General features: G+C 47.2%; 1 protein-coding gene and 3 non-coding genes across 4 annotated transcripts in view; all 4 read right to left on the bottom strand.

Moving 5' to 3' along the window:
• The window catches only part of LOC135396407 (beta-1,3-galactosyltransferase 5-like), a 74,640-nt gene that overhangs the window by 50,626 nt on the left and 11,568 nt on the right, over window positions 1-12,446 (bottom strand). The gene's annotated exons all lie outside the window — the stretch shown is intronic.
• On the bottom strand, window positions 1,628-1,700 carry Trnaa-ggc (transfer RNA alanine (anticodon GGC)). The gene has a single exon. It is a non-coding gene; the product is annotated as a tRNA-Ala (tRNA).
• On the bottom strand, window positions 1,959-2,031 carry Trnaa-ggc (transfer RNA alanine (anticodon GGC)). Its single transcript has one exon. It is a non-coding gene; the product is annotated as a tRNA-Ala (tRNA).
• Window positions 5,198-5,270, bottom strand: Trnaa-ggc (transfer RNA alanine (anticodon GGC)). Its single transcript has one exon. It is a non-coding gene; the product is annotated as a tRNA-Ala (tRNA).

The following is a 12,446-nucleotide window of genomic DNA, read 5'->3' as shown; positions in this document are numbered from 1 at the left end:
GACTCTTACCAGACGAATTAATAGAGGACTTATTATTATCATTTTCACAAACGGCCGAGTATCGATCCGTAGCGCGAGTTTTATACAATTTTTAAGCTTCTATTTCCCTTTTCTGTCCGCTGCGGTACAACACGAGTACATGGGGAAAACCTGCAAGGACCTACCGTGTGTGAAGAAGGCGGAACTTCCATCGCAACATCGCCCTACTGTCTTCTTGTTTATGGTTTGGTTGTTTCTTTCACTTTGTTTCAACTTGCTTATTTCACTGTTGTTACATACTTATAGCTACAGGCGTGCTGTTATACCCGCGGATTTTTACATTTCCTTTCTTTCTTTTTGTTTATTTTTCAATTTATTTTTCGGAATACAAGCTGGCAATATTGCTGACATTTCCTTTTTTCCTTTTTTTTCTTTCACTCTATTAAACATACCCCCCCCCCCCGCGGATCCGTGCGGATAAAGCGCCATAAAACCTCTGAGCAGTATATCCGTATTTTATCCGCATTAGTGTTTCTGTCGACGTCCTCCATGCAATGAATCCAAAATGGTGTCGATGTTTGTCATCCCCTTGCAGATGGCGCACTGTTGCTGAGTGGTTTACATGTTGAAAAATGAAAACGTTTGTAGCGTAACATTTTCGTCAGGCGGAGCATTTCCTATACAGGAACCGCGGATGTACGCGCGGGTGCGGAACACCTATGTCAACTAGCGTGGTTGCGGATGCAGGTACTGTCAATGTTATCTTCACTCACCTCTGTATACTTATAACTGACTATAGACAACTTTCTTCACTACCTATTTATATTTCAGTGTACCGGATGTCCCCCTCAACAAAATAGCCTGACAGCATACAGAGAGGACGGTGGCAGTCCTAAACAAGTTCCTCAATTAAGATTCTTGCGCTACACAGTTAGTTTCTTCTTTATTGAACGATTGACGGTGCCCCAATTTCACAACCATAGGCCAATCACTCGCTAAGGTTGGAGCCATCGACTGATTTTGAGATTATCGACGCAGTCGAGTGTAAGCTACGTGTAGATACCACATGCAACATTTCATCAAATAGACTGTCAAAAGAAAAGAAAAAAAAAGAACCACGCGATGATATCCGGTTCCGCCGCGACGTATAGGCATGCACTACGGCACCTTATCAGACGTCATAAAGGTGTGCCGCCGAGATAAGTGTGACTGAGGATGGCATTCCTTCATGGTAAAATGCAAGCAGCAACGAAGAAAGATGAAAGTCACTGAAAAGGTTAGCCAGCTGTAGGACTCGAACCCACATCTTCTGGATTGCCGGTCCAGGGCTCTACCAATTGAGCTAAGCTAACGTGGCTGCACGTGTTTTTTCCCTTTGAGCTAAGCTAACACGCCTTCTCAGCGACTTCCAGGGTGCGTCATCTGAAGGGACAAACCAGTCACTCTCTTTCACTCATCCTCCTTTCACTCTTACATTTTTGCTCACTCATACACACATTCGTACGACAGGGATCGACGCAAGCGGCAACTGTTGAACATGAGAGAACTGATGTTCTGAGGCTGGAACAACATAGAAGGGACAAATACATACAAAACCTCAAATTGCCTAAGAAATTAACGAAGAAAGATGAAAGTCACTGAAAAGGTGAGCCAGCTGTAGGACTCGAACCCACATCTTCTGGATTGCCGGTCCAGGGCTCTACCAACTGAGCTAAGCTAACATGCCTTCTCCGCGACTTCCAGGGTGCGTCATCTGAAGGGACAAACCAGTCACTCTCTCTCACTCATCCTCCTTTCACTCTTACATTTTTGCTCACTCATACACACATTCGTACGACAGGGATCGACTCAAGCGGCAACTGTTGAACATGAGAGAACTGATGTTCTGAGGCTGGAACAACATAGAAGGGACAAATACATACAAAACCTCAAATTGCCTAAGAAATTAACGAAGAAAGATGAAAGTCACTGAAAAGGTGAGCCAGCTGTAGGACTCGAACCCACATCTTCTGGATTGCCGGTCCAGGGCTCTACCAACTGAGCTAAGCTAACATGCCTTCTCCGCGACTTCCAGGGTGCGTCATCTGAAGGGACAAACCAGTCACTCTCTCTCACTCATCCTCCTTTCACTCTTACATTTTTGCTCACTCATACACACATTCGTACGACAGGGATCGACTCAAGCGGCAACTGTTGAACATGAGAGAACTGATGTTCTGAGGCTGGAACAACATAGAAGGGAACATAGAAGGGAACATAGAACATAGAAGGGACACCTTTTTTCGTCGCGCTGGATCTCTCGACTTTGGAACCTCGAGGGCCCGGCTGGTGGAGGCTAGATAGCACAATATTACACGATCCCGAAGTTACTTCTGAAGTAGAGGTGGCAATCCGTGACTCTTTGCGTGAGACAGACTTCGACCCGGTCGTCTGGGACACCCTTAAGCGGCACTGGTCAGAGCTTTTGACCGCAGCTGGTAGACGCAGGAAGGTTGCTCTCACTGAACATTTAAATGAACTTCGTCGTCGAATGCTCATAGTGAAACGTGGAGGGCCCCTTACGTTGTTCATGCAAGAGTATCTGGACATCCTGAAAGAGCGCTATTACCGAGCTTTGCGCTTTTCGTCCCGGACTGCGGCAGTTATGTTCAACCGCAACCGTCCTATCTTGGACCCCGACGTGTTGCGCTACATGCGTAACTCCGACATTAGGCAACCTCGACAGAGTCATGTCGAACAAGTACGCTTGGCGGATGGGTCTGTCTCCTCTGCCCCATCAGACATCGTTCAAGTATTTCGCACTTTCTTTGCACAATTGTTCTCTTCTGAAAGCCAAGAAAGCGAGGTTAGCGAAGAGATGTTACGTTTCCTGGCTTCGTTGCCCGAACTGCCAGATGATTTGGGATCGGCGTTGTGTTGTTCTGTGACCTTATCAGAAGTTAAAGCCGTCCTTGCTGAACAAAAAGTCTCTTCTGCTCCGGGCCCAGACGGGCTGCCCGTGCCGTTCTACAAATGCTTTTGGACAGCCCTGGGTCCGTCTATGGTCGCGTTGTTCACTAGATTTCTACAAGAGCACCGTCTTCCGCCTTCTTTCAAGCATGGTCGCATTGTCCTTATACCGAAGGGTGGCGATAGCAACTCGCCACAATCCTGGCGTCCTATTACGTTGCTGAATAGTGATTACAAGATCCTTGCTTCACTTATCGCAACACGTTTGAGGAATGCACTTCCCTACCTCGTCTCTCCATTTCAAACCTGCTCAGTTTTGGGCAGAACTATCTTCTCGTCCTTGCTATTGACACGAGATACCATTGAATATGCCAACAGCTTTCACCAGCCTGGTTCAGTTGTCTCGTTTGATCAGGCCAAGGCCTTTGATCGCGTGGAGCATTTTTATCTTTTTGGTGTTCTGCGTATGTTTGGCTTTCCCGTAGCCTTCATCTCGCTGCTTCGGTCGTTGTACTCGGGCTTGACAAGCGACCTCGTCGTTAACAGCAACATAGCGCAGCCGTTTCCAATAACACGTGGGGTTCGTCAGGGGTGCCCGTTATCCCCAATGCTGTTCGTGTTGTGCATAGACCCGCTGTTACGTAGGCTTGCTGCTTGCCCTCGTATTCGTGGGTTTCCGCTCCCCTGCGGCGGTTCGGTGGTGGTATCTGCGTATGCAGATGACATTACACTCTTTCTCGGGGACAGTGAAAGCCTGTGCGAAGCACTTCAGATTTTTGGCGAGTATTCGCGTGTTTCCGGTGCTCGGCTTAACAATACAAAAAGTAAGGCATTGCCAGTTGCTGGTTTTAGTGGCAACTTCTTAGGCGGTATAGAACAGTGCTTATCCCTTCGAATCCTGGGGGTAGTGTTTGACCAACGGGGCGTGGCACGAGAAAACTGGGATTCCCTGCTTCAGGACGTTGAACGCAAGGTTTCGATAGCTAGTAGGTTTGACCTACCTTTTCAGGAGCGTGCGTATCTAATCAAGAATGTGCTATGTAGTAAGCTGTGGTTCGTTTCCCGGGTTGCTATACCGCCCCGTGCTGTATGCACTAGGGTTTCTTCGGTGATATTCTCCTTCTTTTGGGGAGGAAGAACAGCTCTTGTTAGACGCGCGGTCCTACAACAGCCGCGATCCCAGGGAGGCTGGAGCCTCCCGTGCATTTCTACTTTTTGTACACTGCTTGCCCTTCGGGCTGTCCTTCGTGTTCTTGACGATACTGAGCATTCAGCGCGTGCGTTTGCGTTGTACTGGATGGGCCACTTTCGCAGAGCATTAGTTCCTCGCGGACTAGGGAATAGGTACCCTGAAGCCACTTCCCCGTCCCTGTTTTATCGACGTATCGCAGAGCGTTTTTGCGACATACAGGCTCAGGACCCTCAGGTCGATCCTCGATCGGTCCCTGCATCACGTATCTGCGAACTGCTATGTCTCTTGGATGAACCCCGGACGGATAACTTGAGAAACCTGGGTCTATCGTGGGGTGATATCCGGCCCGACAATTTCCCACGCGAAGTCTGTGACTTTTTGTGGAAGGCGGCCTGGGGAGTTCTACCTACGCGTGATCGCTTAAACCGGTGGGGTGTTACCAATACCTCCCTTTGTCCGAATTGTCCCAACATTGAATCAGTGTCTCACGTGTTAGACGACTGCGTTGTAGCAAGGACGTTTTGGACTCTCGTTTGCCGGGTTTTCCCGTTCCGCTACCGTTTAGGGCACCGGATCAGGGACAGGTTTGTTCTTCTGTTCGTTGCAGTGGCAAGGTACGTCTTGTGGAAGAACAGATGCAGAGCGGTAGCTCAAAGCAGGCGCCTTCGCGTTCAGTACCCTCTCCTCATGTCGCTCCACAAGCAGGTAGTCATTTTCTTGGAGACCCAGTTTGTTACACTTGGAGAGACAGAGTTCCTCCGTAGATGGTCGACACGGTACATTAGTGTCCGCCGCGGCCGTGTCTCCTTGAATTGCCACTGGCTCCCTTAGTGGCGTTCTTTTGTGGGATTCTTTGGGAATATTACACTTGTTTTAGCTTGTCTTAGAGTGTGACTTCTCTTGTGTAAGCATTTTGTGTAATTAGTTTGTGCTACATTATATTGGAACTGTATTGAACTTGTACTACACACGTTTACTTGGTTATATTAAATATCCTAAACAGAAGGGACAAATACATACAAAACCTCAAATTGCCTAAGAAATTAACGAAGAAAGATGAAAGTCACTGAAAAGGTGAGCCAGCTGTAGGACTCGAACCCACATCTTCTGGATTGCCGGTCCAGGGCTCTACCAACTGAGCTAAGCTAACATGCCTTCTCCGCGACTTCCAGGGTGCGTCATCTGAAGGGACAAACCAGTCACTCTCTCTCACTCATCCTCCTTTCACTCTTACATTTTTGCTCACTCATACACACATTCGTACGACAGGGATCGACTCAAGCGGCAACTGTTGAACATGAGCGAACTGATGTTCTGAGGCTGGAACAACATAAAAGGGACAAATACATACAAAGCCTCAATGTTGCCTCAAAGCCTCAATGTCCCTTCTATGTTGTTCCAGCCTCAGAACATCAGTTCTCTCATATTCAACAGTTGCCGCTTGCGTCGATCCCTGTCGTACGAATGTGTGTATGAGACTATGAGTGAGCAAAAATGTAAGAGTGAAAGGAGGCTGAGTGAGAGAGAGTGACTGGTTTGTCCCTTCAGATGACGCACCCTGGAAATCGCTGACAAGGTGTGTTAGCTTAGGTCAATTGGTAGAGCCCTGGACCGGCAATCCAGATGTGGGTTCGAGTCCTACAGCTGGCTCACCTTTTCAGTGACTTTCATCTTTCTTCGTTAATTTCTTAGGCATTTTGAGGCTTTGTATGTATATGTCCCTTCTATGTTGTTCCAGCCTCAGAACATCAGTTCTCTCATGCAAGCAGCAAGTTTAGTCTCGAATAAGTGGCTTTGATGCTATACGGCAGAGAAAAACAAACCAAGAAACGGAAGCTGTTGCCAGTGGCAACACGGCAGCGAAAGCTCTGGCTATCAATTCTATTATAAATAATTGGCTGCAAATTTGACCGAAATATTTGTGGAGCACAATGCGGATCAGCCCCTCATTGGTCCAACACGGGAGATCATTTGAGGAGACCAATCCGAGGCATTGTCGGCCTTCTTGAGAAGAAGAATAGAAGAAGAGGGAAAGCGTAAATTGTTCTTTATTATTTTTTTGCTCATAAATCACGAACGACGCAACTTATGAACGCCGTTCCTTTTGTGTTAGTGTCAAGGTAACGGCATCTTTCATTCCGCCAAGAGGAATATTTGCAGTTTCAGTGCCCTTTTAAACAAGATCGCAGTACCTTGATAATTAGCAATCACTTCCGGAGTCAGTTTTGATGCGAATAGAATGTCGGTCCGAGACCGTGCTCAAGAGCGACGCATTGTCACAGGCCGAAGTTAACTAAAGAGAGAACACCGTGGGACACCTCATTGTGTCGGCGCATTCCCATCAATCATGTAAGTGCACAGGTTGGGAGCACTAGAGAAACCATCTATTCGCTTTCCCGTATAACTCAACCGTCGCGTTTCGTTATTCTTTTGTGTGCGCGAAACTATTGTTTTTGCTCGAAAGTGCTCGTCAAATTCTGAAGATGAGCACAGTCTGTGTTAGGGGTAGTACGCTAGTATACGCGGCCTCATGCGTTCCAGGAAACCTTTTCCAGTCAGAGGGAACGAGGTAATCACTGTTTTATAACGCTCGGACGCGTCTCTTAATTTATGAGCGAATAAAACCGAGCGGCGGTCCCCGTCTCTTGCGAATTTGAGTCAAGAAAAATCACTTTGGAGGTCAGTTTTGCGAAAAAAGGCTAAAATGTTGTAGAGCAAAATAGCTAGATTTTGTGTCAATGTAGAAGGGTTTCGTGATCAAATTTTTCAGGTTTCATAAACTTATTGGCACCGTGACCAAATATGCGATTCGATTCGCAGCACGGCATGCTATATATCAATTGAGTGCAGGAACTGATGCCTCTGGAAATACGCAAAAGTATCGTATAATTCTCATTTCGCGCGCGCTCGGTCGTCCGCGGCATAAGGTTGTACAACTACAATCTTCCAGCCCTCACCCATGTACGTGCGTTTGTGCCGTTTCGCGGGCTTCCGGGAACTTGTGTTAAACGTCAAAGGCACCTACTACCACCTGTCTCTGTTTTCCAGCGCCGATGTAACAACTATGAGATTACTGAACGTCGCGAAAGCTGATCAATACATTCGAACTGTCGCGGCATTTACGAGACGAATCTTCGTCTCTCTTATTTACAATATTTTAGTATTACATAGTGTTACAGTTTTATTATTATTATTTTAGTATTACATAACTCATACAATCTTCACTGAAAATGCCTGAGCACGAACACACGGAAAAATGACACAACAAAGGCCCGTTTTGTTTCAGTATGGAGCGTGGCTGCATTTGTGCGTCTTTACTAGTCATACAACCTATGCATCTGTGAGCTGTACTCTGACACGCCAGACATAGACACGACAAGTGCGTGTGTTTGCCCTCATTGACACGTTGGTCATAACTTGCAAGGGGATACCACGGGCCAGGGTACGCTTCCCCGGCAGGGTGGTCTGTACGTGCCTAACGCAGCATATTGTAACTCACGTAATCCAATGCTCCGATTTCGTAGTGTGAAATAAAGGAGTCTGTTCTCGAAGCTCGAAGTGTGAAGTGTCTCGACCCTGCGTCCCTCAGCCAGAGCGGGCCTTGGGCATAAGTGCCCTACGAAGATAACGAAGCTTCGTATTTCTTTTTATACGCACGAGTTGCGCGTACGACGGTTGCGAAGCTTACACATCTTTAGATTAAACTTGTCGGAAATGTTTTCTATCCATTTTCCCTACTATGGAGTGTACCTGGGGCCTTAGAAATGTTTCTATAATCCCCAGTACATTGAGTTAGAACAGTACAGCTATGGATCGAGGCTGACCGGTCTCATCACTATAGAGAGCGCATTTGTAACCCTTTCGACCCTGGCGTCGTCAAAATCGGACAGGTCAGAAAAAGTGCTCGTGCAGCTCGGAAACAGAACCGAAACCACTGGAACAGACATAGAACTGTATGTTGGGCATCCCACGCGTCGACAGCATCAATTTTCTTTCGTTAGTCACGTGCCGAGACGAAGACGAAGCGTTAAACATGGCGGAGCAGGACCGTGGTTATGAACGCGGAAGGGGTGAACTTTGTCATTTTATTGCGACTTTCCCCACAGGGTAGCGACATTGATCTTTTTCTGTGACATAAAGTGAGACCTATGAAACATCACTGCATTGAGAAACTGATCGGTGCGCGCTTACATTTTGTATTCCGGTGTGTTAACCGCTTGGGCGATTTTGACACCATCAGGGCTCAGTGATTGTGCATATAGGGCGCGTATGTCGATGGTTCATGCAGCACTTGTCGCATAACTTGCGATCATCTTCTTTATTTTGGTATTTTCTCATTTTTTTTGGAATAGTTGCCTTCCAGACCATCACTCTGAAGGGAGGAGGGCTCTTTCTCGAAGGACGTACATGAGGGGGAGGGGTACGGACATGCCTTATTGCTGGATTAGGTCGGGGCGAGGCGAGGCGAGGATCGAGCAAAGATAAAGCAGCGAAGGCACCGAAAAGAGCACAGAAGTGTACGAGGGCACTCGTAGTGAACCACCGTGATAATGAGAAGAAATGTGCGCCAGTGTCACCATATCGATGGATTTATTTTCGGACTGCATACCAAAAAGCGTGTTGCTCATGGAATAAATTGGTCCAATTTTTTTGCAAGACCACCATGCTTGCGATCCTGGATAAACCACAGCACCCTGCTGTCTGTTCTGGGGAGAATACGTTACACAACGTCGGTGGAGCAAGCCTGACAAATGCTAGCAAGACCCATATTGACCAGTTGTCGCGAGTATATAAGTGCAGCATAGAAAGCGTCGACAGAAATCCTAATCGTTCAATAGGTAAACCCTACGAAAACGACGCAATCAAGTAAACCCTACGAAGTAATTTGATTTCGTACCAGTATTCTCAAATATGTATCACGTGAAGACGGTTTCGACTATAGTATGTTCATGCTGCTTGTATTCGAATACTATCGTCATTAAACGCACGTTCAGTCAGTCCTACAATTCACAAGACTGGCAGCCTTAGTCTCCCATATGACTCCGCAGTCAACAACCATTGAGCCCTGGTGTCCTGTTTTGACGACACGTGGCCATTTTACGAAATAACTACGAACTGAATATTTTTTTTTTATGTAAGCAAACTATATATGGGTGCACAGTAGTAACTGTTGTAATTGGAGACTTATATGTGCCGGCTACCAGTATCCTGTATTCCTTCTGTGTATCACTGTAGCCGTCCAGTGTTCCTTCAGTAGCATGGGCATCCCACTTGTCGCGGTGCTCCTTTGGGACGTGCGCGAAAGCCCTTCTCCCAAAGATCCTCAAATGACCCAGGCTTGGCTTCCTACCATACCATAACTCATATGGCGTCCTGTCTACTGCTCTACCTGGGACCCTTCTGAAGGTAGCATGCCGTGAAAACAGCTTCACCCCAGTACGTCTTCGGCAAAGCCGCCCCGAAGAGCATACTTCTAGCACTTTCGCAGAGCGTGCGGTTCTTTCTTTCTGCGACGCCATTCTGTTGCGGACTGTATGGCACTGATGACTGAAGTACGATACCGGTCTGCCGGAGAATTCCCCGTGTCCGTCCCCCAGTGTACTCCGCACCGTTGTCAGCACGCAGGATCTTTGGATATCCACCAAATTTGTGAGAAACGTACGCCAGGTACTCCTCCACCTTCGCAGGAACTTCATCCTTAGACCTGAGCAAGTATACCAAGGAGTACCTAGTGAAGTCGTCTGTGAAGGTGATGAAACACTTGCTCTTGCTTGGTGTCATCACAGACATTGGTTCGCAGACGTCCGTATGAACTAAGTCTAGGGGATGTTCTGACCTCGACGAAGTATGTTGAGGAAATGATGCACGCTTCATCTTTCCTTTTATGCAGCTGGCACACTGTAGCAGTTCCTTGCACTGCTTCACTACAATTCCATCCGCTAAGCTTTCCTTTTGTAGCCTCTGTACTGCCGCTTGGTTGCGGTGTCCGAGGCGGTGATGCCACACGTGAATGCAGTCATGGTGGCTGTGATGACTCGAACCTCTCGTAGCGCGGGCTGCTCCCGGATCGGCTATCACAAGCTTATAAAGGTCTTTGTGAGCCTCACCTCTAGCGAGTACGCGGTCCTCTCTTGTAACGACGCAGTGGTCCTCTCGAAAGGTCACAACGTGCCCCTGCTGAGTTATCTTGTTGACCGAAAGTAGGTTGCTCTCCAATGACGGAACGTAGAGAACAATGTACTCGTACTTTCTGAATCAGTGAATCATTAATTCTGCAGTACAGTACGCAGTCTCCCGCACCTTGAGCCAAGACTTGTTGTCCGTTCGCTACAGTGATAACTTCTCACTTCTCCTTGTAGCTCTTCTCAGAAAACTCCCTGTCATAACCTGTTGCAATTGGAGACTGACTGACTGACGACTGTTCAGGATGAACGAAGCAGGTTTAATGAAAAAGGAACGAATGTGTGCGTGAGCGCATGCTCCTTAAAAGGGGTGTCGGTTGTCGGCTTCTTCCAACAGTAACAAAAAGTGCATTTTAAAAAATCCGGACCAAATAAATAATTCCAGGGCCGAAAAGGTTAAGCACTAACAGGGGGCGCTCTTGACCGCCACGCAATATGCGAATCATCATCGCGGATGATATCGCTCTGCCTTCCGATAAGATGAGAAAGGGTGCGCACACCTTTTTATGTATCAACTTTCCTTCCAATCCGAAGATAAAGCGATACGATTCTGAAGGTTAGTTGGCCTAGAACGATTTATGCGACGATGAGCGCTACCTGTTACTGCCTAAAAATCCTTTCTCTACTCATCACTATTACAATATTATGTCTGGTTACTAATATACACTAGTCAGACGGGGAACGGCCATAACGTCACCGGTAGCAGGCTCCTATAACCAACACTCTTAAAAATGAACTTCACCGCATGCCACGCTCATAGCGTACCATCACCTCGAATGATATCATTATCTGCCCTGATTTGTTAAAAACGGGAGGCGTACGCCTTTTTTTTTGTGTGTGTGTGACGTATATGCTGTTCATAATTGGCACAAAAAAGGCGTACGTCTCCCGTTTTAAACAAATCAAGGCAGATAACGATATGATTCGGATGGTTGGCTATAGGAGCGGGCTATGCGGTGAAGTTACCGCAGTTAAGTTCATTTCTAAGAGCGAACCATAGTCTCGAATGGCATCGTTCTCTCCCATGATTTGTTGAAAACGGGAAGCGTACGCCTTTGTTTTGTACCACTTATGCAATACATAATTGCCAGAAAAACAAAGGCGTACGCCTCCCGTTTCTAACGATGTCATGCGAGATGATAGTTGGTTAGGAGCCTGATACCGCTGAAGTTACGGCCGTTCCGACAGCGCGGGGCGTACATTCTTATAGAAGTGAATTTCACCGCATAGCACCCTCCTAGCCAACCATCATCTCGAATGATATCGTTATCTGACCTGAAAACGGGAGGTGTACGCCTTTCTTGTGACAATTATGAACAGCATACGTGCTATGCGTTGAAGTTCATTTTTAAGAGTGTGTGTGTGTGTGTTCATGAGTGGCGACCCGGTACACCAGGAAGAGGGGGAAAGATGATGATGGTATGCAGATGTGCAGTCCCTAACCACGGTAACCACCGGACCGGGGTAATGACTGATGAGGCTACACCATCGCGCCACGTGCAAGACAACCGGTGAGACACTGAAGTAAGCGTAACCCCTTTGACACATCACGCCGCTGGAAGGGCATGTTGAGAAAAAGGCCAAAGCAAACGTACCGCGTGATACTCCATGACATCATTCATCACCTGCTCCGATGGGGGAAGTGGAGAGAGGGGCCGAAACAAGGGCATTTTGTCCGACTTGGACCCTTTTTGTAGAATGCATATTGCGTTACAGAATTCACTCTGGCATACACACGGAGCAAGCGGGTTAAAATTATTAAGCCGTTGTGTGAGTGTACGAAGAAAAGGTAATATCGGCTCGGCAATAAAACTGCATCAAACCCACCGTAGCAAAGCCGCATTCGTATAGTATGGACAATCTTACAAATACGTAGAACGTTCAAAGCTGCACTTGAGCTCAGTCAATCAATCAATCACTTGAGCTTCTACAGGTTTTCACGTCACTAAGAACGCACTTTCCTTCTTTCCTATACTGTCGCCCCCGTTTTGCACCTATCGCGAGCAGATATGTGCACACGATGGAAAGTTCTGAGGCTGAAACGCAACACGGTTCGACTCCCGCCGCTCTCTGTCTCCTTCGACGATATTTCAAAGATTTGTGTATACACATAGTGTATGGGGCCGGTTGGTACATATCCCTTG

Source organism: Ornithodoros turicata, chromosome 6 (genome assembly GCF_037126465.1).
Source record: "Ornithodoros turicata isolate Travis chromosome 6, ASM3712646v1, whole genome shotgun sequence".
Classification (NCBI taxonomy): Eukaryota; Metazoa; Arthropoda; class Arachnida; order Ixodida; family Argasidae; genus Ornithodoros; species Ornithodoros turicata.
The sequence above is the reverse complement of the archived record's forward strand: the minus strand, read 5'-3'. Positions and strand labels throughout refer to the sequence as shown.